At 39.8% G+C, this 20,232-nt stretch overlaps 1 non-coding gene across 1 annotated transcript; it reads right to left on the reverse strand.

The window, feature by feature from the left end:
- Nucleotides 1-19,794: 19,794 nt before the first annotated feature.
- Trnap-ugg (transfer RNA proline (anticodon UGG)) lies at nucleotides 19,795-19,866 on the reverse strand. The gene has a single exon. It is a non-coding gene; the product is annotated as a tRNA-Pro (tRNA).
- Nucleotides 19,867-20,232: the final 366 nt, after the last annotated feature.

The raw sequence follows: 20,232 nt of genomic DNA on the forward strand, positions 1-20,232 counted from the left end.
TCTCCTTTAGGGGCTTTGGACCCTCTACTTTGGTTCTTGGGAGTCAAGAGAACCGTCCTGCAGGCGGAGAGTTTACACTTCAGCCTTGGCATGAGTGCCGCCTTCTCTGTCCGCATACGACCCTAGTTTCTACCGGTTGTCCGATTTCCACTAAGGAACGTATCCCAGATGGTACCATGAGGAGGTAGAGATAGGAGTTGCTGAATAAGAGGCTGTGGAACCTCATGGTTGTTCTGAAGCGCAATATTCAATCTACCATCCATTTCCAGAGATATAAGCAAAAGAAAATAAAAGGATTTGATAAAACGTGTCTTTTCTTTAAAAATGGAAGCGCTCCCATTAATCGAGGGGACATTCAATCGGTACCAAACTTAGGATTTTTTCTTACTGACCTGAAACGAACAATTTGACAAAATTTGGTTCAAATCCGAGAAAATCGATTACAAGTTTGTACTTTTTCTCGTTCACTTGACGTGGAATGACCCATATATATTGCGTTCCTTAAATGTTGTTCAAACAGTCTTTTGCAATGTTGCATGTTTTGCTCTGGTTATAGGGGACCAACAAAACCATCTACATAAATGTATCGTCTCTGTTCAAGCGACAACCGTGATGTAACATACAAATATGTTTCACTGCAAAGGTACGTTCTTCAACTGCTCGAATTGCTATCCAGGACACACGTATTTCCCCTTTTAAAACATGAAATATTTCACGGCACATCGTCAACATAAGGACATGTATGCCGTTCGTTCGGGTGCGGTAGCCCTCTCGAAGCATAACAACATTCAATATAAGGATATGTTCTCTTTCGCTCGCATTTGTTTGTGATGGGAAAACTTAACGAAACACTCTCGCAATTTCATTTTCACTATAGGTTCACTGGTTTCACTATGGCGAGATGTTTTTCTCATCGGCACATACCTACAAGGCGAAGAGAAAACTGCCTTTTCGTCCTAGCATCATATTGGTTGAACGAAAAACAGAGCGGTGGGAAAAATCTCTCTTTCGCTCTGTCCTTTACCCGATCAGGCGCTTGCTGGTTCTGAGTTGCGAAAGGGAAAGCGCCACGGGAATGACACTTCCAATACCAACCTATACAAAAAAACGTAGCCAACATAGAGCGGGCCCAAGCTGACAGCTTCATAGATGGGCTCAAGCTGACAACCGAGTCGGATGTATAAATTGTTAAATTTTGTTAGTTTTAGTTCGATTTTAGTCAAGGTTTTAGCATCACATAGCCAATTTCAGGCAGACAATTAATGTGAAATACATGAAACTGTGAAAATGGTTAGATAAATTCGTTTTGTGAAATCGCTATGCGTTTGCCGCCTTTTTCATGTGAGCAACGAAAATGTGACGTCATATCAGCCCCCTGGAAAGCGCACCCCTTGTGTCGTTTTATACTGGCTAATGTCAACCGATAGCATACAGGCTGCATGAGGGAGAAAAAAAGCATCATGTTTTCGGGGTACTGCGCGCGAGGATGAAAAAGAGAGAATTTTGTGAGCGGGCGAAACCGGAATCAGGCAGGATAGCGTGCGTGTGCTGTTTGTTGTGGGTCACGCGTACCGTTCGACGTGTTTCAGCCAGAGGAGTGTAGCCCAAAGGATGCTAGAAATTTATGCTACCGTGAGAGAAGAGATTAGTCGGAGCTGGATGTTTCATAACATTGGGTCGTCCTGAAGGGACGTGTGTGAGCCTCGTCGAGACCGTATATCGAGTGTGCAGAAAAGTTGTTCCTGTTCCTGACTAGGGCACAGGGGTGGTGCGCGGTTGGTATGAAAGATATTTTCCCAGTGATTAAATCGAAGCGAAGAAAAAAGTGATTCCGGTCTTATCGAATGATTTGAATCGTGGTTTGTGAATGGGAAAGGATACGTGCTCGAGCTGGCACGGATAAATAGGCTAATTAGAAGGTTACGACCGAGCCTTTGTGGTTTTTTTATTCGTCTGAAATAACAATCGTGAAGAACTGGATAAAGGGTGTGCATGGTGGTAGAAGGAGGCCATTCTTTTGCGGTTTCGAGATTCCAGTCCGGGTCAAAAGGCTATTTCGGAGTAGCGCGTTGCGGAAGTGCTATGCAAATTTTGTTCGTGCGGATGGGCGTGATTCGTCTGTGAACAGAAAATATACGCACAGTACTGTTGAACGGCGGGGGTTGGGTGCCAACCAGCATGCCAATCTAGGTCTTATAGTGCTGCAACGGAGAAACGTTTGTTCGGTTCTGAGAACCAAGACGCTCGAGGTACTGAGTGAATCCTGAGTGAAGTACGATTGCTCCCAACGACAGGACGAGGAAATAGCCAAGCAAACACAGGTTGGTAGTTATTACATTCTTTAAATACTTCTCATGCTTTTCGTTCATTTCTTTGTTAAGCCATGAATTATTTATAACGGAACATTACGATTTCTTTGACCGCTGTTTTCCCAGGAGCTTCTCTAACACCCATGGTTGGTCGTTGCGTAGCATCTGGGTGACGGTGTTGGGTGCTCAAAAAATGATACTTGACTGTGAACAGAGCTCGATTTCCACTCGCGAAAATATTTGCTTAGGACCACCCTGATCCTGGACTGGGCTGGTGTTGGGGCTGAAGCGAAAAAAATAATCATTTAGCAGTGTGAAGAGCCAATGACTGGCAGCAGACCCTTCCCGCTGATCGGAAGGGACTGCTGGTGGTAGAGAGCGAGAGAGAGGTATCCATAATGACTTCAGCCGCCCGTTTTGCAAACGGTCCTTGACCATTTCCTTTCTTCGGCATCGGCACCCCTCTGTTTCCGAACGCCACCATATCAAACAACCCACGCACCACATTTCCACTCGAATCGGTAGCTGTAGCTTCTGGGAAAGCAAAAAAACCTGAAAGCACAAAGTTAGACCTTCTAAATTACTGAATATTTCAGCACTTCAAAAGCTCGTGACCAAATTTAAGGTGACGTTAAATTGTACACTTTTCAGCCGGAATGGCAGGCCTAGTCGTGCGGGTGGTAAGGCATTGGCGTTAAATGGTTGGCAGTTTTCTCCAAGCTCTCGGGCATTACGAGCTGGTTTGGTCAAGGTGAATCACGCTACAAGCTTTGTTTTTGTACATTTTTGAAAATTTGATTAATTTACATTTATTGATACTTAGTTTAATTTATTGCGGCGCTGTCCAATAAGCGAATGTTATTAGAAGTATAGTAAAATTGCAGCGTAGTTTGAGCGACGTTTGAAAAGTTATCAATGCCAAAAGTAAGTTTTGTGCGAATATTTTTATATCATAACAGGTTGACTCAAAAAGGTATGTGGAAGTTCCTAGCCGTGTTTGCATTGACATTTAGACACTTTCAAATCGCATATCGAGACCCTCTCAAATTTCTCAAGTTCACGAGCTCATAGTTTAACTGAAAGCGAAAATTTATTTTCCCCTCGTAATCAACCCGAATTATAGGTGAGCAAATAAGAAAAGAGTTTCATCAGTGGTGGCTGGTTTTTGAAATAAAAACCATCAAAAGGGATATTTTTTATTCATTCTCGCAGCAGATTATGAGTTTACAATTGGAATATTTTTTCCATCTGCTCTTCTAAAAATTGAAAACAGTGTTACAAAAAGAAATAAATTCCATGAGCAAATCTATTGTTTTGTTCTTCAAAACACACTCTCAGAGCCATAAGTCCTGTTAGGGAACAATGAAATGAGAGTATGGCCAAAGTAACTCAGTAGCTTGCTGGAATTTCCATTATCAATGAGTGTCGTTGGTTTAATGATGCAAGTTATTGAGTGTTTTGGCTATTCTCTAGTTGAGTGTCTCTAAGTGCTGTATTTCATGGGATCTGTCTTGGCTCTCTCTATTTTGGGGGCTTTCTGTTTTGCGGACTCTCTGTTATGGTATAAGGACTCTCTCTCTCTCTCTTTCTCTCTCTCTCTCTCTCTCTCTCTCTCTCTCTCTCTCTGTGTGTGTGTGTGTGTGTGTGTGTGTGTGTGTGTGTGTGTGTGTGTGTGTGTGTGTGTGTGTGTGTGTGTGTGTGTGTGTGTGTGTGTGTGTGTGTGTGTGTGTGTGTGTGTGTGTGTGTGTGTGTGTGTGTGTGTGTGTGTGTGTGTGTGTGTGTGTGTGTGTGTGTGTGTGTGTGTGTGTGTGTGTGTGTGTGTGTGTGTGTGTGTGTGTGTGTGTGTGTGTGTGTCTGTCTCTTCCATTCCCCAGCTAGCATTTTCATATGTATAAAAAGGGTAAAAATCAGCATTACGTACAGATATACATGCTAAATAAATCGCATTTCATGCGCAAAATTGGCATATCCGTGCTATTTTGGAGGCGATATACGTGATTACGAAAAATTTTGAGCGTTACATAATATATTTTATAGTGATGCAGTAACTCAATGTCTTTACATTTAACTAGAAATCATTTGCGGTAGTAGTGTTTTGCAAAATAAATTCTTCTTTCTTCTGATCAATTGCCGATTCGCACTTTTACCCCACTAGCGGGGCAAAAGTGCGAAGCTCGAATCCATGAAATTAGCACAACAGTAGCTAACAAAACCATATTATCTCCAATCTGCGGTATGTTTTGGTAAGGAATATTCTCAATTTGCATCTTTACTATTCTGCGCTGGTGTATTGAAGCCTCCGTCAGATCGAAACTTTTCCAAACGTTTGTTTTTTGTTTCATCAGCGGAAAAACATTGTTGTCCTTCGGCCAACATCTGTAGAGCATACAGTTTTCTGCAGATCTTCAATTTCTAGTATCTGTAATATAGTGCCTAAAGTTGTATATAATTAGCTATACATTTTTGCCTCATCCATGAATCGCAATTTTGCCCCGTCCGTGAGTCGCACTTTTACCCCACTAGGCGCTTGACGGGGTTAGATTGAATTACGGAAAATCGAAATATATTTTGTAAATTCCTTTCACCGTATTTTCAAAACAGATATGAAAGTGATGTAAAACGCTGCTACAAATTTTCAACAAGTAATATCCTCCTGTTGATATCGTATTTGCCGTATAACGAAAAATTTCATCAAAACCGCCCAAAAAACACATTTGATCGTAACTCAGCAACTATGCTTCGTAAGCAACCAAAGTTTACGTTAGATTCAAGCTGTCAAAGTAGTCACCCATCCATGCCAATGTAGTTAATTTACTCGGAATCTGCACCGATAAATCATTGAATTGCACTTTTACCCGCATCGCACAGTTGCTGTAGAGAAGTTTAAATGATTTTTCATATGGATGTACACTGAAAAAATCTACAAATTATTGTCATTTTATTTTGAATACAAAGATAATTTTGTTTCTTTCGCGTGTTGAATTTTTCGTTCTTGCGTGTTGAATTTAACCAAGCAGCTGTTCAGAACTTCAACATAATAATGGCGAGTGTATCTTACTGCATCTTGGCAGTTGTGACTGCCAGATTGAGTTTCACAGATGCATAAACTCGAATTCAAATCATCAAAAATGCTTTTCCAAAATTTCGAGTAGTATTCCGGCTTTTTTCGTAGACTTCGTCAATAACCTGCATAAATCTTTCGTGGCCACCTAAATAGACGCTGGAGTGAAAAATTTTTCGAACTGTTTCCGTACAATTTGATTGATTCAGTGACACTGAATCAGTGTAGTGGTTGAATTCGACAGTGAGATGATGCAGTTTTACACACATTCCTTCTTAGGGGGTTTCCCTCGCAATCTTTTCTTTCCCATTGAAAACACTTCTGTTGGAATTTTTATCTGATCTGATCTGATATTATCTGAGTTTACAGTTTACCATAATGTGGCAAAACGCTCCGTGCGGGTATAACAAATGAATACCTTAATGTGTATCACACATAGGGTTGGTGATAAAGGTAACTAAAATACGTCTGTATCCTTCGAAGTGTAACAAGAGATAACTTTATTAATATCGTTACATAATGATTAACCCGATGGTAACTCATTTAATCGATCGCGTTTTGTACCCGAACCTAACAGTGTCGTTAAAAGGTATTTGGACACGACAGTCCTCCATCCTTTAAGCTGTTTGATTGTAGACAAATTTATTCATTTTTTCCTAAATTTATAAAATATTTTTTTATCAAATAAAAACTCGAGACCTAATCATTATCAATAGGCGAAAACCTTAAAATTCCTTCGAAATGTATATGCTAATGATATTTAATATTATATACAAATTACCGTGCATTTTTATGATAATTCTAACAGGTAAGCAATCATTATCAATTAGAGAATTCGAAAGTATGACCTTCATACTAAAAATAATACGATGGTATATGCCTAAACTAGTAAATCATTATTATGCCGGTATATACGTCGACGATCTATTTGAACTGGGACCATTCTGCAGTCGTTTCTTCCTCAAGCGCTCGGACCTTCTAATGCCTGTAATTAGATTATTAGATTGTGTATTATCCGTTCTCCGACGAGAACGGTTGGAAGAGGTTTCATTTGGAATTTCTAATAGACTCGGTTCTTCTTCATCCTCCCGCCCTCTTTTTAAATTAATATATACCATTTTTCTGTTGACTGATTTTTCTTTTTCTTGTATTCTTAGCTGATCCCGATGAGCGGATAAAATGTGTCCATTAACCGATACTTGAAAAACATTTAGTGATAACCTCTTCTCAAATTTTGCTTCTAACCATCTTTCTGCGTCTTTAATTCTATGGTTTCTGTACCACAGTTTATCGCCGGGTGTTAAATTTCGAAATTTATCTATGCGATCAACTTTGGGATTTAATACTTGCGCTGAATCGGTAGGACTAGAAACCAGATAATTTTTGTAGTAGTTTTTAGGATTTATAAGATCCAAGAGAATTTTTGGTTTAAACGACAAAATGTGCTCTGCTGGAGAAATTCCTGTTTTCGTCAGGCAGCCATTTCTATAATTAATGAGGAAATAGTCAATCTGCTCTTCAACACTTAAAGGCTTCATTTGTGATTCCAACAAAAACTTCTTTAGCACTTCCTTAACAGTACGCACACACCGTTCTGCTTGCCCGTTGCTCGCAGGATGATAAGGTGGACTTTTCATAACGTTTATTCCTTGTCTTTGCATAAAACTGACAAATTCAGAAGAATTAAATGGTGGTCCCCCATCCGTTACAAGCACATCTGGGAGTCCAAAACGAGCAAACACAGTAATAAATTGTTTTATTACTTTCTGTGAGTCAGTACCATATTTCATATAGCTGAGTTCCAACCATTTTGAGTAGCTATCTACTATTAGCAAAAATATCTTTTCCCCAAAATGAAAGAAATCGGCATGCACCCTAGAGAATGGTCGACTTGTAGGTATCCACGAAGAATCTGTAGCGTTTTTCGGTGTTACCAATGTACGGTTACATATTTCGCAGTGTTTTACAAAACGTTCTATATCAACGTTTATGCCATACCAAAAAACTGTTCGGCGTGCTAGCTGTTTGATCTTAACGATACCGTCATGATTTGAATGTAAAAGCGTGAGAGTGTTTTGTTGTAGAGATTTTGGCACAACTACTCTATTGCGAAACAATAAACAACCCTCAGAAAGTTCAAATTCGTGGGCTTGTGCTTTAACATTCCTCAAATTACGTTCCACGTGATTCGGCCATCCGTGAGAAAGAAAACCTATTATTTTTGAAAGAAAATTATCTTTTACTGTTTCACTCGCAATGAGTTTGAAATCCATAGGCATCTCTTTAGAAAAATTTAGACTATTTACCTGATCTTTATCAAGATCTTGCGGAACTGTGTGAGAAAGAGGAAAGCGGGAGCAGAAATCTGCATTTCCCATTCGGTTCGAAGGCCTATACCGTATTTCATAATTGTAAATTGATAATTCCATAATATATCGCTGCAAACGTGTTACGAATATCGAATTCTTTCCTTCTCTACCAAATATCCCTAGAAGAGGTTTGTGGTCAGTATAAATTACAAAATGTTGACCATACAGGTATTTATGGAATTTTTTTATACAACAAACTACTGCCAGGGCCTCGAGATGTAAAATGGGATATTTCCGCTGTGCGTCAGTTAAGGTGAATGAAGCGAAAGAAATCGGTTTTTCTAAACCATTCACTTCATGTGCCAGCACACCCCCCAGCCCGTATCCGCAAGCATCAGTAACAACAATAATTTCTTTACTGGGATCAAAATATTCAAGCACTGTTGGTTGCAATAAATATTGTTTGCATTTTTCAAACTGTTCATCGCATGTAGCGTCCCAATTAAATTGGACTTCTTTCTTCAGAAGATTGTAGAAACAAGCAAGCCTAGTTGAAAGATTCGGAATAAATTTGTTATAAAAATTTATTAGTCCAAGAAATGCTTTTAATTCACTGGGGTTCTTTGGAGCTTTCGCTTTGGAAATAGTATCAATTTTATCTGGCGATGGCAGCAAACCGTCTTTGCTAATAATATGACCCAAAAAGGGTAGTTGCTCCACAAAAAATTGGCATTTATTTAATTTTACTTTGATATTTGCCTCTTTTAACCGATTTAATACCAGGTAAAGCTTTTTCTTACAGTCTTCGAAACTAAAGCCAGCTACCAGTACGTCATCTAAGTAGCAAGACACTCCATCGATGCCTTGAAGTACTTGGTCCATGACCTGCTGGAAAATAGCTGCAGACGACGCAGCACCTTGCGGCAGCCTATTATAGGTGTAAAGTCCTTTAATCGTATTTATTGTCATGTACTTTTTAGATCTATCTGACAGCTCTAATTGAGTATAGGCTCCAGCTAAATCTAGCGAACAAAATATCTTGCTTCCTGCTAGTGTGGCAAAAATGTCTTGAGCTAGTGGGAGCGGGTAAGTATTCTGTATAAGAAGCTTATTAATTGAAACTTTGCAATCAATACATAATCGTATATCGTTATCTTTTTTTACTACTGCAATTACAGGGGAGGCCCATTCGCTCGCTTTTATCGGGGTTATAATACCATTATCTTCCAAATAATCTAAATGAGCAACTACCTTGTTCTTCATACGAAGTGGCACAGTGTAGGCTTTTTTGAAAATCGGTCGATTTTCCTTTAATATAAGTTCACCTTGAAACCCCAAAATAGCCTTGGAAAAATCTTTGTTAAAAACAGTATCAAATTTTTGTTTAATTTCGTCAATTGTGTTTTGTTTTTCATTGTTTGATTTTAAATTGTTTACTGCAGCCGAATTTTGAAAATTTGACTGCCAATTCTCAAAAAAGACATCAAGCCAATCGCGACCAATTAATGGAGCGAAAAGACTTTTCCCTTCCAACACAATAAGCGTTACTTTTCCTATTTTATTATTAAGTGAAACTTCAACATATATATAGCCCAATATGTTTAACCTAGTACCATCTACCACTGATAATTTTCTATTACATTTCAAAAGCGTCAAATATTTAAAATACATATTGTAAATTGGTTCACTTATTACGGAAACTGCTGAGCCTGTATCAACTTCCATACGAAAACCTCTGCCATTTATTAAAACATTAATAAAAACAGGATCATTTACCTTAATTCCAGCGGTAATCGTCATGCATTCCAGATCATCCTCAGAGTCACTTGTCTGGGCTCGGTCAATACGCTTAAAGTTTGAACTCGTTGACGGAGATTCCACAGAATCGTCCAAGAACCGAACCGACTGCCGTGATCGCTGCAGCTTAAAACAATTCTTACGTACATGTCCACGCATCTTACAAAAACTGCATAGCACGTTTCCATTCCGCCAACTCTGTCTGGATGATGAACGACTACGATTCCGTTGTGGATACGGATATTCATCACGTTGCCATCTGTCAGGAAAATTGTCCCTTTTATCTCCTCTATATTCTCGTGATCTATGCTGGAACTGATCTCGCCGACTACGTTCTCCTAATCTATCAATTGCACTAACTCTTTCAGTTGGTTGATCCAATAGCAGAGATCTCTTTGCCAATTGTTCTCTTGCAATTAAAACGCGCTCAGTTTCTTGCAAGCTGGGTTCATCTTCTTCCATTAACCTGTCTCGTGACTTTTTGTCACACGTTCCAAATACTAAACGATCTCTAACTAACATGTCCTTCAGTTCGCCAAAACCACAGTTTTCTGCAAGCAATTTTACATCCAAGATGAAATCCTCAGCATTTTCATCTTTTCGCTGACTCCGTTCGTAGAACATTGCTTTCCGAATCATCATTCCGTCCGTTTTATCGAATCTCGTTTTTAGTCGTAGAATAATATCATTGTACTGCAGTGTATCTAAGTTGGTTCCCGGATAAAGTTTTTTTAACTCAGCGAATACAGCTGCACCACTAACCGTTATAAAAAGCGATTTGCGATTGGCAACTGGGACGTTATTATAGTTGAATACATACTGTAAACGCTCTGCGTAATCGCTGAAAGACGTTCCTGGCACGTACGGTTCAACCGATCCAATGAAAGTAGTCATACTGTTTAGTATTAACTATTTTTTCCAAAACGAGTCCTGATATGAGCAAACGAAAGTGAGTTAGCAACCAGTATTGATTGTTCTATTCAACAAAGTGATGACGCACTTAACCAGACAACGGTCGTCGATGCAAATTGCTCGAATCGACTTATTGTAACTATTGTAACCGGTACTCAAAGACAGATTATAGAGATTTGGTTAAGTCAAGCCACTCACTTCTCACAAATGGTAGCTTTCACTGTACAAAAGTTGATGATGAATCCTATTATAATAGCAGACAATAGATTGATAATGCCGATATGTAAAACGTGATGGCTTTCAATCTATATTCAATATATTATCTGTATTAATTTGATATGGTTTCCATATGCTTTCTTTTGCCACCAAGATAAGGAAAGTTTTATCCGACTTACAATTTTTCCTACGTTCTTCGTGTTTGAAGTAGCGCGCTCAAAAGGTATCCTGCAGCGGCTCAGAAACCGATCAGAAACACACGTGTCCAACGATTTACAGTTTCAATCCTTAGCAAACCAATCGGCTTAGCGAAATAGCACACTTTAAAACAAAATTTAAACCACTATTAAAAAAAACTTGACTTAATCTTCACTTCGCGGGTTCTTAAAATTCTCGTCGCCACTAATGTGTATCACACATAGGGTTGGTGATAAAGGTAACTAAAATACGTCTGTATCCTTCGAAGTGTAACAAGAGATAACTTTATTAATATCGTTACATAATGATTAACCCGATGGTAACTCATTTAATCGATCGCGTTTTGTACCCGAACCTAACAGTGTCGTTAAAAGGTATTTGGACACGACATACCTGATTTGTAAAAAAGACAAACACACGATTACAGTAATCCATGGAAAACGCATGTTGCACGAATACTAACAGAGGCCTAGGGGTTAAGTACAGGGTGCGACTGGAAAAAATACGAAAATTATGGCATTTCTTTCAAATCTGATTTCAATTAGTTTAAGCAATACCGTGGCCTCTTGTTCATTTCACCGTTTTTAACCTGAACACTTTTTGATTTGAACCCCGCTGGTTTGCACGACGTGCAAATTAAAAATGGTTCAAATGTCTTTCTCATGTTACGTTGAGAAAAAATGACTGAAGTCGATTGTCTTAACAGATTGCAAATTCTTTACGGCGGAATCGATCTGCTAAGCTATTAACGTTCAAAATCTTTCATTTTTCGTGACGCTCGCATTTTTCGATTTTTTGGAATGACACCCTATCTCAAACCTTACCGTAAGACATAGTCCTACGTCAAAAACGCAAACACACAACACAATGTAAAATTGGTGACGCTAATGCAATTTTTTTAAATCATGTTTCGATATAGGTAAGTTAACCTATAGTGGACCCTTTACCTATAATGGACCTCGGTTACAGTTTCGGCGTTTATTAGCTTGTGGTTCTTATTTCCGAAGATATATGACATGAAACAGAAAGTACTAAACATACTACACAGTTCAGTTTATAAAATTTAAGCTGAATTTAATGATTAAGGCCTTAAAATCGATATTTTCAACAAGTTAGGGCCCATTTTATGGTTAACAATGTGAAATGTCGCCATCAGTGGACCCTCTCCATGCAAAATACGCTAGAATTCATATAATAGACCGGTCGCTATCCTATTGTAAACCACAAGGTCCATTAAAGGAAAACGGACATTCCAATCTGTTTTAAAAAATGTGTGAAATATAGAGATTTGCAACATAAATTGATATATTTTTTAGGCTTAATCGAAAGTTACTCGTATTATAAGTGTCATCGTGGAAGAAAACTACTCAAGTATTAACTGGTCCACTAATAGTTAATTTACCCTAGGACAATTACGATATAAGACAACTTTTTGAAAAAATATATTGTCTTTATCGAGGTATCCCTGTATAATGTAATGTGCGTGTGTGAGTGATTGTCTGCCTGCTAGTGAGTTTGGGTTTTTTTCTCTTTATGACGCAACTTGTCGAGGTACAGCTCGTTCGATAAGTTTTGAGCTAAAACTTAAATTTTAAAACATAAATTTACAAATGGCTCGCTCGGAATGACAACTTTTGAACATTGTTTTTGCTGAATCTTGAGAGCCCTTTAAAGCTATTGACCGAAGCTTTCGATTTCTTTAATATTCGGAATAACGTTATTCGGTAAAGTATGACAGCGAGGCAAATTGTTTCCCATGTCACGCGCTGAATTCCGGATTCTCTCAGGCTTGTTTCGGATGGCTGGAAGCGGATAGATGAAACACGCAAAGCCGCGCCAGGATAAATAACAGCACCATAACTAGCGAGAGAGAATGGCGGAGGGAATGGTTCGGGTAACGACATCGATATTGAGATTTGCGGAAATTTTATTGACTGATTTTTTTTCCTGTGTCGATGGTTTGATACTGGGCCAACCAAGTGAGGGTGGAGTCGTAGAGGGCACTAAAGCTTGGGCTCTGACTGACGCTCAGCTGGAAGGTTTGGCAGCTGCCTGCGAGTGTTCGAAGATTTATCAATGATGACGTTTGGGACGCGACATCGTTCGTTTGGTGCAAAAAAACATGCCTCTGTGAATCAATGTACACGGAGAATAAATTCGATTTATGGTCTTTGGAATAAATTTCCAAAAGTCGGTCGGAATGAAACCTTCACAGTCGGAGGATTTGGAGGCGGTAGCTACGTTCCGAAACGATGCGGGATTTCCGGGGCAGGAATTGAATTTTGGTGGGCTCAGTTAGTCAATTGTCGATTTGACAAGAGGAGTGCAAATTAAATTTTATGCTGATAAATTTGACTGTCATGGCACGACATGTGGGATACGACAAAGTACTTCCTGCGTTTGTCAGACAAGCACGGTGCTAGGGGAGGGTAGACCAGATTCGGAGGTCGCCGGTCGGTCGTGTGCTGGCGTCAAAGATATCGAATTACGTTTGATGACTGTTGAATGCAGGTGCTGCTGAATCTTGAGACTAAATTGATATTGATTGTTGCTGTGGTATTATATTGAACCGATAAATGTGGGTCAGCAAAATCGGATGGACGAAAGAATAAGAAAGTAAATATCCAAACATAAAGTCGTAATGACTGAATTGTAATCTAATTTGATACAGCACACTGACTATCAGTTCATATTGTTGTTTGGTTTGTTGGAGCACATCATCAAATCTTGTAGTAAAATATTCGTGTTGCTTTAGTAGAAAATTGGAAAGTATAAAAAGAAATTTTTGTGTTCAGTACATTGCGTGCTCAGTACGTGAAGTTGGTTTATCAGTAAATACAACATAAATTGGGTGTTGGCACTGTTTCATACAGCTGACAGGCCGTGTCATTCAGCTTATTACAACGGAAGAAAATTTCCTTCAAATAAGTTTCTAATTGGCTGTTTTATGTACAAACTACAAACTACGATAAGCACGCACGCAAGGCTTGGTTATGCCGTGCCGACAAATCCCATCTAAGCTTCCGATTTCCGAACAACCGACAGTGGCCGTCGCCGCTGCCTTTGCGTGGGCAGACGCAGACTGGCCCTTTGGAGGGTCCTTGTCGGAAAGCAATCATCGTAATTAAAGTTCATCAATTTCCTACCCCAAAAGTCTACCATCGGCCGTCTGACCGTTGTGTATGTGCGTAACCTTAGCGGCTATTTATGCCCTTTTTACGTTCGTAAATTCGACTCGGCTTTGGACCAGTCGACGTTTTGGCAGGGGATAGATTTGGCTCCGGTTGTACTTTTTTCTCCTTTATCTCTCCGTGAGAATAATCATTCATTAATAATTTATTTTTCTGAACTTTTTTCTTGGATGTGCTTCTCTGCTTCTCACCGTGCTAAGCAGGACGAAACACAAGAACAGCAGCGGCAGTTGCAGTGGTAATTTAGACTGCGGCTGCGGAACGACCGAAAGGAATGAATATATCCGAAACGGCCGAGATAGCACGTTTTTATCGCTAATCTATTTTACGACCATTGCTGCTGCTGTTGCTAGGTAACTGTGCTGGGGGACGAGAATGTTTTTCCGAATTTCAGGAGTAGAACATACGGTTGAGATGGGTTCAGTACCTACCTATATATGTCGGTATAGGCAAATAGAAAGAAGGTGGACAATAAAAAGCGCTCTTTTTGCCGGTGCAATTAGGGTAATTAACATTCGTCGGTGCAATCGTAAATTATGAAGTTATTTATGTCTCACGGGAGAATATGAAGGCATCATAAATGGAAGCTGTTCCGGTTATACGCTTGAACAGGACTGTGATATTTACAAAAATATAAGTAGAAAGGATTTCGAGATAGCTCTCGTTTTAACGAACGCACCGTCATGGGTGTCTCTTTCGGACTCTTGCTCTTATTTTTTCACGCACTGCCACGAGTTTTTGCGAATGAGTCTATTTAGTTATCTGCCAAGGTTGTCGTTCTCGCTCGTTATTGCAACTCGAGCAGCTGATATCGATCGCTCGTAAGGGCTGGCTCTCTTACTTGCGTTTCTAAGTAAGGACGTAGGAGGAGGAAGAAGAAAAAAAAGTAGTAAAAAATCCGTATCCATACATCCTAGTGTGCTGATAGCCCTCACGGGCTGTTAGCTACTCACGAGTTGTAGGCCTCGTGAGCGGGCTGTGCAGAAAGTCGCTACGAGGCTGTGCACTCGCGAGTGTGGGTAGCAGAATGTATGCATACATTGCACACACAGAACTGGCGGTTGTTGTTTGTACGCCTGCGTCTGTGGCGTAAGTGTTGCATGCCATGCTTCTCATACTCGCTCCCGTGAGAATGAGCATCGCTTGCTTCTCACTCGATTTGCGAGAAGTACCAATTTTGACCCAATTGTGTCTCTACTTTGTATTAATTTTTCTTGCCTAGTTTTGCTCTAATTTTTTACAACTTTGCTCTAATTTGGCATATATTTAAACAATTTATCTAAACTTCGTTTAAATTTTGACTCGAATTTGTCCTAATTTTCGGCGGCGAAATCTGTCGATAAAGAAGGGTCAAGTCTTAGAAAGACTTTTTGTCCTAATTTTGTGTTTTTTTGCTTGTCTTGAACTCTGTCGCGGTCCAACGTAAATGATTTTTTATCAAAGGTGAAGCAGCGTTTGGTGAGGAAGAATGGTAGATTGGATGATACTGCAAAACTTCGATGTGGGGTAGTTCAATTACTGAGTGTGACTCTACCCTACACTCTATCGGTTTGCGCCCAAAGGTTTTGATATTTAAACTATCAGTAAACGACACCCTATATGTATTAGATTATCACATATCTAGTTTCGATCATCCCAGTCTAACCGTTCGTACGCACACACAAACGCTCCACCCGCCGACGGTAATTATTTTTATATGATTGCTCTTTCTGCTTCTAACACTGTGAAGATAGACTATTATCGACTGCATTGTGGTAGGAGATTGGGAGCTTGGGAGCTTGGCATCACTGGTTTTCGCTCATCATCTGAGGACATTAAAAACACTATATCACTAACGAACTGACATGACACTTAGAAGAAAATCCTTTAAAAACCATCGTCCTGCACATTTTGCTTGCACACTAGCACCCTCTGTTATGCATGTTGCCGAATAGCTTGCATTTGCAGGGTTTTATGCTGTAGGGTTTTGTACATTTGAATGGTTTTATACTGAAAACTCAAAGCAACACTTGCACGCCGCGGTGTGGCCATGTTGCGAAACATGCTTTTTTGAAATATGAGTTGTTTTTGATTGGACGATGGAATTATCGCGAGTGTCTGGTCTGTTTGTCTGTGACTATATTAAGCACATTTACAACGAAGAACTAAGAACAGTTTATCTTTCTCTAGGCTATTTCTGACTTTAATCTCTCTCTCTCTCTCTCCCGCAAGATTTTTAATTACCGAATCTATTTGCCTACAACATTGTCCTTATCTCTAATGATATGACCTTTCTGAGTGGTTAAGAGTGATTCTGAGTTCAATTTTGGATCATTTTCTTTTTAGCATTTTCTGGCTTTTTAACGGGTTTGAGCGATTCTGAGCTTAATCTGGGATCATTTTCTTTTTGGACTAAATCTTTTGCTAACTGAAGCTCTCGCTCGGCCCTTTCTAAGTTATTAACATTTTCTTATTAACAGCAGAACACCAAAAATGCGCGAATTTTGAAATTTTTTTCAAACTTCTAGATTATGGTTAAATTTTCGCTTCATTGCGTCATTGGATCTCCTCTCAATCACCAACTGCCCACACCTTGCCCTCTATCATTAAAAATCGTTTCTGATAACTACCAGTAGTTTCCAGTACGTTATTGATAACTATCAGTAAATATCAGTAATTTTGCCCATCACGGCATTGCCGCAAAAATTAGGAAATTGTTGGCTTGATAGGTGCTCGTGCAACCCAATTTTGTCCATCCGATAAATCTTGCAGAAATATCGAGAGTACAACGTACCCACGCATGCCATCTTTATTGATTTCAAAGCAGCATACGATACAGTTGATCGAGACCAGTTACATAATGCATGATGGTACATAATGGTACATAATGCACGAAACCGGTTTTGTGGATAAACTGACATTACCAGGATGAAAGGAAGAGGCTCAAAGCAAACAAACGTGTGCCTCTCACAGACGGTAACCGTTGACTGCGTCGAACTAGAAGTGATAGATGAGTTTGTGTATTTGGGATCGCTAGTGAGCGCGGACAACAACACCAGTTAGTAGATCTAGCAGCGTACTCAAGCGGAAAATCGGACTTACTTGCCCTTTGCAAAACGCTATGATCAAGAATCAAGAAGCATACGCTGCCGTACGAGGCTGACGATGCGCAAAACCCTCATTAAACAAATAGTTCTTTATGGATTGTAAGCCGTGTTTGAGCGGAAGGTACTGCAGACCATATTTGGCGAAAGTCGGTAATCTACGGTGGGCCAGGTGCGTCGTAAGGATGCCGGACGAAAGTGCGACGAAAACAGTTCTCTTTAGCAACCACGCCGGCTCCGGGAACAGAGGGCTCAATGTGCGAAATGGCTCGACCAGGTCGAAAGGGATTTGCGACTTCTGAGACGACTGGGAAGCTGGCGACGAGCAGCCCAAGGTCGAGTTGAATGGAGGCGATTGCTTTAAACAATACGAGCCACCCCGGCTTTATGCTGCGGACAACAACGATGACACATTGTCAATCGTACGCAACTGCCGACCAATAAGTTTGATCTAGCCTAACTAATTTCTTTAACGGGATGATGTATCAATAATAGCAAAACTTTACTGATACTTAGTGATATTATTGCTTACTGATAACTATCAGTAGGTAATGATAGTTTTCCCATCCCTACTGGGCACCGCTCAAAAGGTTTTGAGCGATGGTGGGACCGACTTCTATTGGTGCTTCGTGCTTTTATTCACTGTTTCTTCAAAGCTAGCATATCCTGCAACACCTTGGGTATTTTACGTAATCTGGTCTTCATGGTGGCCCAGAACTTCTCCACCGAGCGAAGCTCCGGCGAGTTCAGTAGGTTGACGTCTTTTAGTGGCAAACACAATACTGTTATCTCTGTACCATTAACATCTGTAACATCGGCCGCGTGTAGTGTCTGGTTGCCAAATCCGGCAACCGCAGTACAACAGAGCAACGGGCGTTTCTGGAGGCACTCGTCCTGGTAGATTGGCCTGTTGATGGCACCCGTCGTAATGAATGGCCGGTCATCTCGCCGCACACTAGATGGCCTGCCAAACCAAGTATTATTTAGCGTATACGTCCATTTTATTCTTCCTTAGCTTCTCAGGAACGGTCAATCATGGTTTGGTAACATAAAACTCCTGTTGGCTACTGCTTTGTATCCGCCTTGATGTAACTCTCGTCGTCCATCACGACGCACCTCGGTTTCGTCAGCTACCACTGACTTCTGTTGGGTCATCTGGGTTTCCTTTAAACTTTACCATGCTAGACACCGTCAAATGCTGGATACCAAGGTTTGCCCCAATCTATTTGCGGCACGCAGTATTATTTTCGACGATGATGTACATGATTTTTTGGTGGATCTGCTCTAGCTTCAATAAAATGAAGTTCTTCCAACGTAAACATTGAGTGCACTCTTAGCTAGTTTCATGTCAAAAGTTCATCATTTTTTACCTACACGCTATAATGTTATTAACTAATCAGCGTGTGAATTAGACAGTCGTCCTGAAAACCTCGAAGCTCGAACAGTACTCCATCGTAGCAATAATTATTCGGGTTAGCTTCCCCGAAAAACCGTTTTCGTTTACGATTTTCCATGGCTTTTATTCGTATACACTATCATATGCGGCTTTGAAGTCACTAAAATCTCTTTATACGTCTATTCATTTTACGTGATTTCGTTTAACGTTCGCTTTTTTTTACGTCCGGCATTCGAATTAACGTTAATTTGAATAACTGATAAACAGAGTGTCAAAAAGAACTATTAATTTGCAGAGGACGTTAGATAATTAATGATTTTTTAACTGTCATAATTTTAACTCGATGCTCGTATGTTAGTTGAAAGGCAATTATATTTCAAATCAACTTGCCACACACTTAAACGATTCGGTAAAATTTACCGAAATCTAAACAGCTGAACGTTCGGTAAAATTTTTTATTGCACCAAACATTACTAATGATCTGTAAACGTCGATTGGCACCATCGAAATTTTTACCGAAGCGAGATTCTTAAACCGGTAAAATGCTATATCGTCGCCAATCACCAGAAAAAGTGTGATTGTGATCAGATGAAACTCGTAATGGAACTCAAACTCTACAATATGAATAAAACTGATATACAGAGCACGAGTATTTAGGAAATTTAAGTCTTCTTGTATCAAATTTATCATAATTTATATGACATACATTGGGCAATTTCCTTTGAAAATGTGAAAATAGTGTCTTTCTAAACCTAATATTTTCGGAGATATAAGCAAAAGAAAATAAGAGGTTTTGATAGAAACGGGTATTTTCCTTAAAAATGGAGGTGCTCCTCTTAAACGAGGAAATGTCCGATCGGCACCAAATTGTGGATTTTCACTTTCTGACCAAAAACGAACAATCTGGCAAAATTTGTTTAAATCCGTGAAGGTCGATTACACTTCTGAACTTTTTCTCGGTCACTTGAAGTGGAATGATATACGACCATCCGACCCATATACGACCTCTAAAGCTTTCGCTTCAAGATAGTAACGTATGGTAACGGATGCTAACACGTATTGAAAAAGCTAGGGGTTTCGCATTGCATCGACCATTTGCCGCAATACTATTTTACAAACGGCAGGCTGAACGTGACGATCTGTTATGAGAATATTTCAAACCCTTTGTGAAGTATCTCTAATATAACCCGAGGAAGTAACCTAGGACTGCTGTTATTTTCGTTATACTGTTCACTGATCGCAAGATTTTTATAGTGATTAGAACCTCCTTCTTCTGAACGCATCGTACTTCCGTTGTAGTACAAAATAGACTAAAAATAATTGGGCTCAACCGGGATTTGAACCCGGGACCTCTCGCACCCAAAGCGAGAATCATACCCCTAGACCATTGAGCCGCTTCTGTAGAGACGGATATTTTTGGGTTCGTGATGTACCGGAACTAGTTCTCTCAACCGGTAAACTAAACCGCAACGGCAACGTTATTAATATTTAACGTATAATTTATTGCATTTGAAGATTGCTGTTCGGGGAATAAGTTTAAGGTGAGATTTTCTCTAAGTGTTACATAATTCTGTTCCTTCAGAAACAAAACTAGAGAATTTGAATTTGAGTGAAACTATTTCCGGACACATGTTGCAGCGTATTGATTACATTCGAGGTCCTAGTTAGTCTAGATGGTAAATTAACATTTTGTTCGCATTACATAAAACGCCTCACGCTTAGGGTAAACGGGAAAAATCACCAATGTGTTTTATGGTCCA

Source organism: Sabethes cyaneus, chromosome 2 (genome assembly GCF_943734655.1).
Source record: "Sabethes cyaneus chromosome 2, idSabCyanKW18_F2, whole genome shotgun sequence".
In the NCBI taxonomy this organism is placed as follows: domain Eukaryota; kingdom Metazoa; phylum Arthropoda; class Insecta; order Diptera; family Culicidae; genus Sabethes; species Sabethes cyaneus.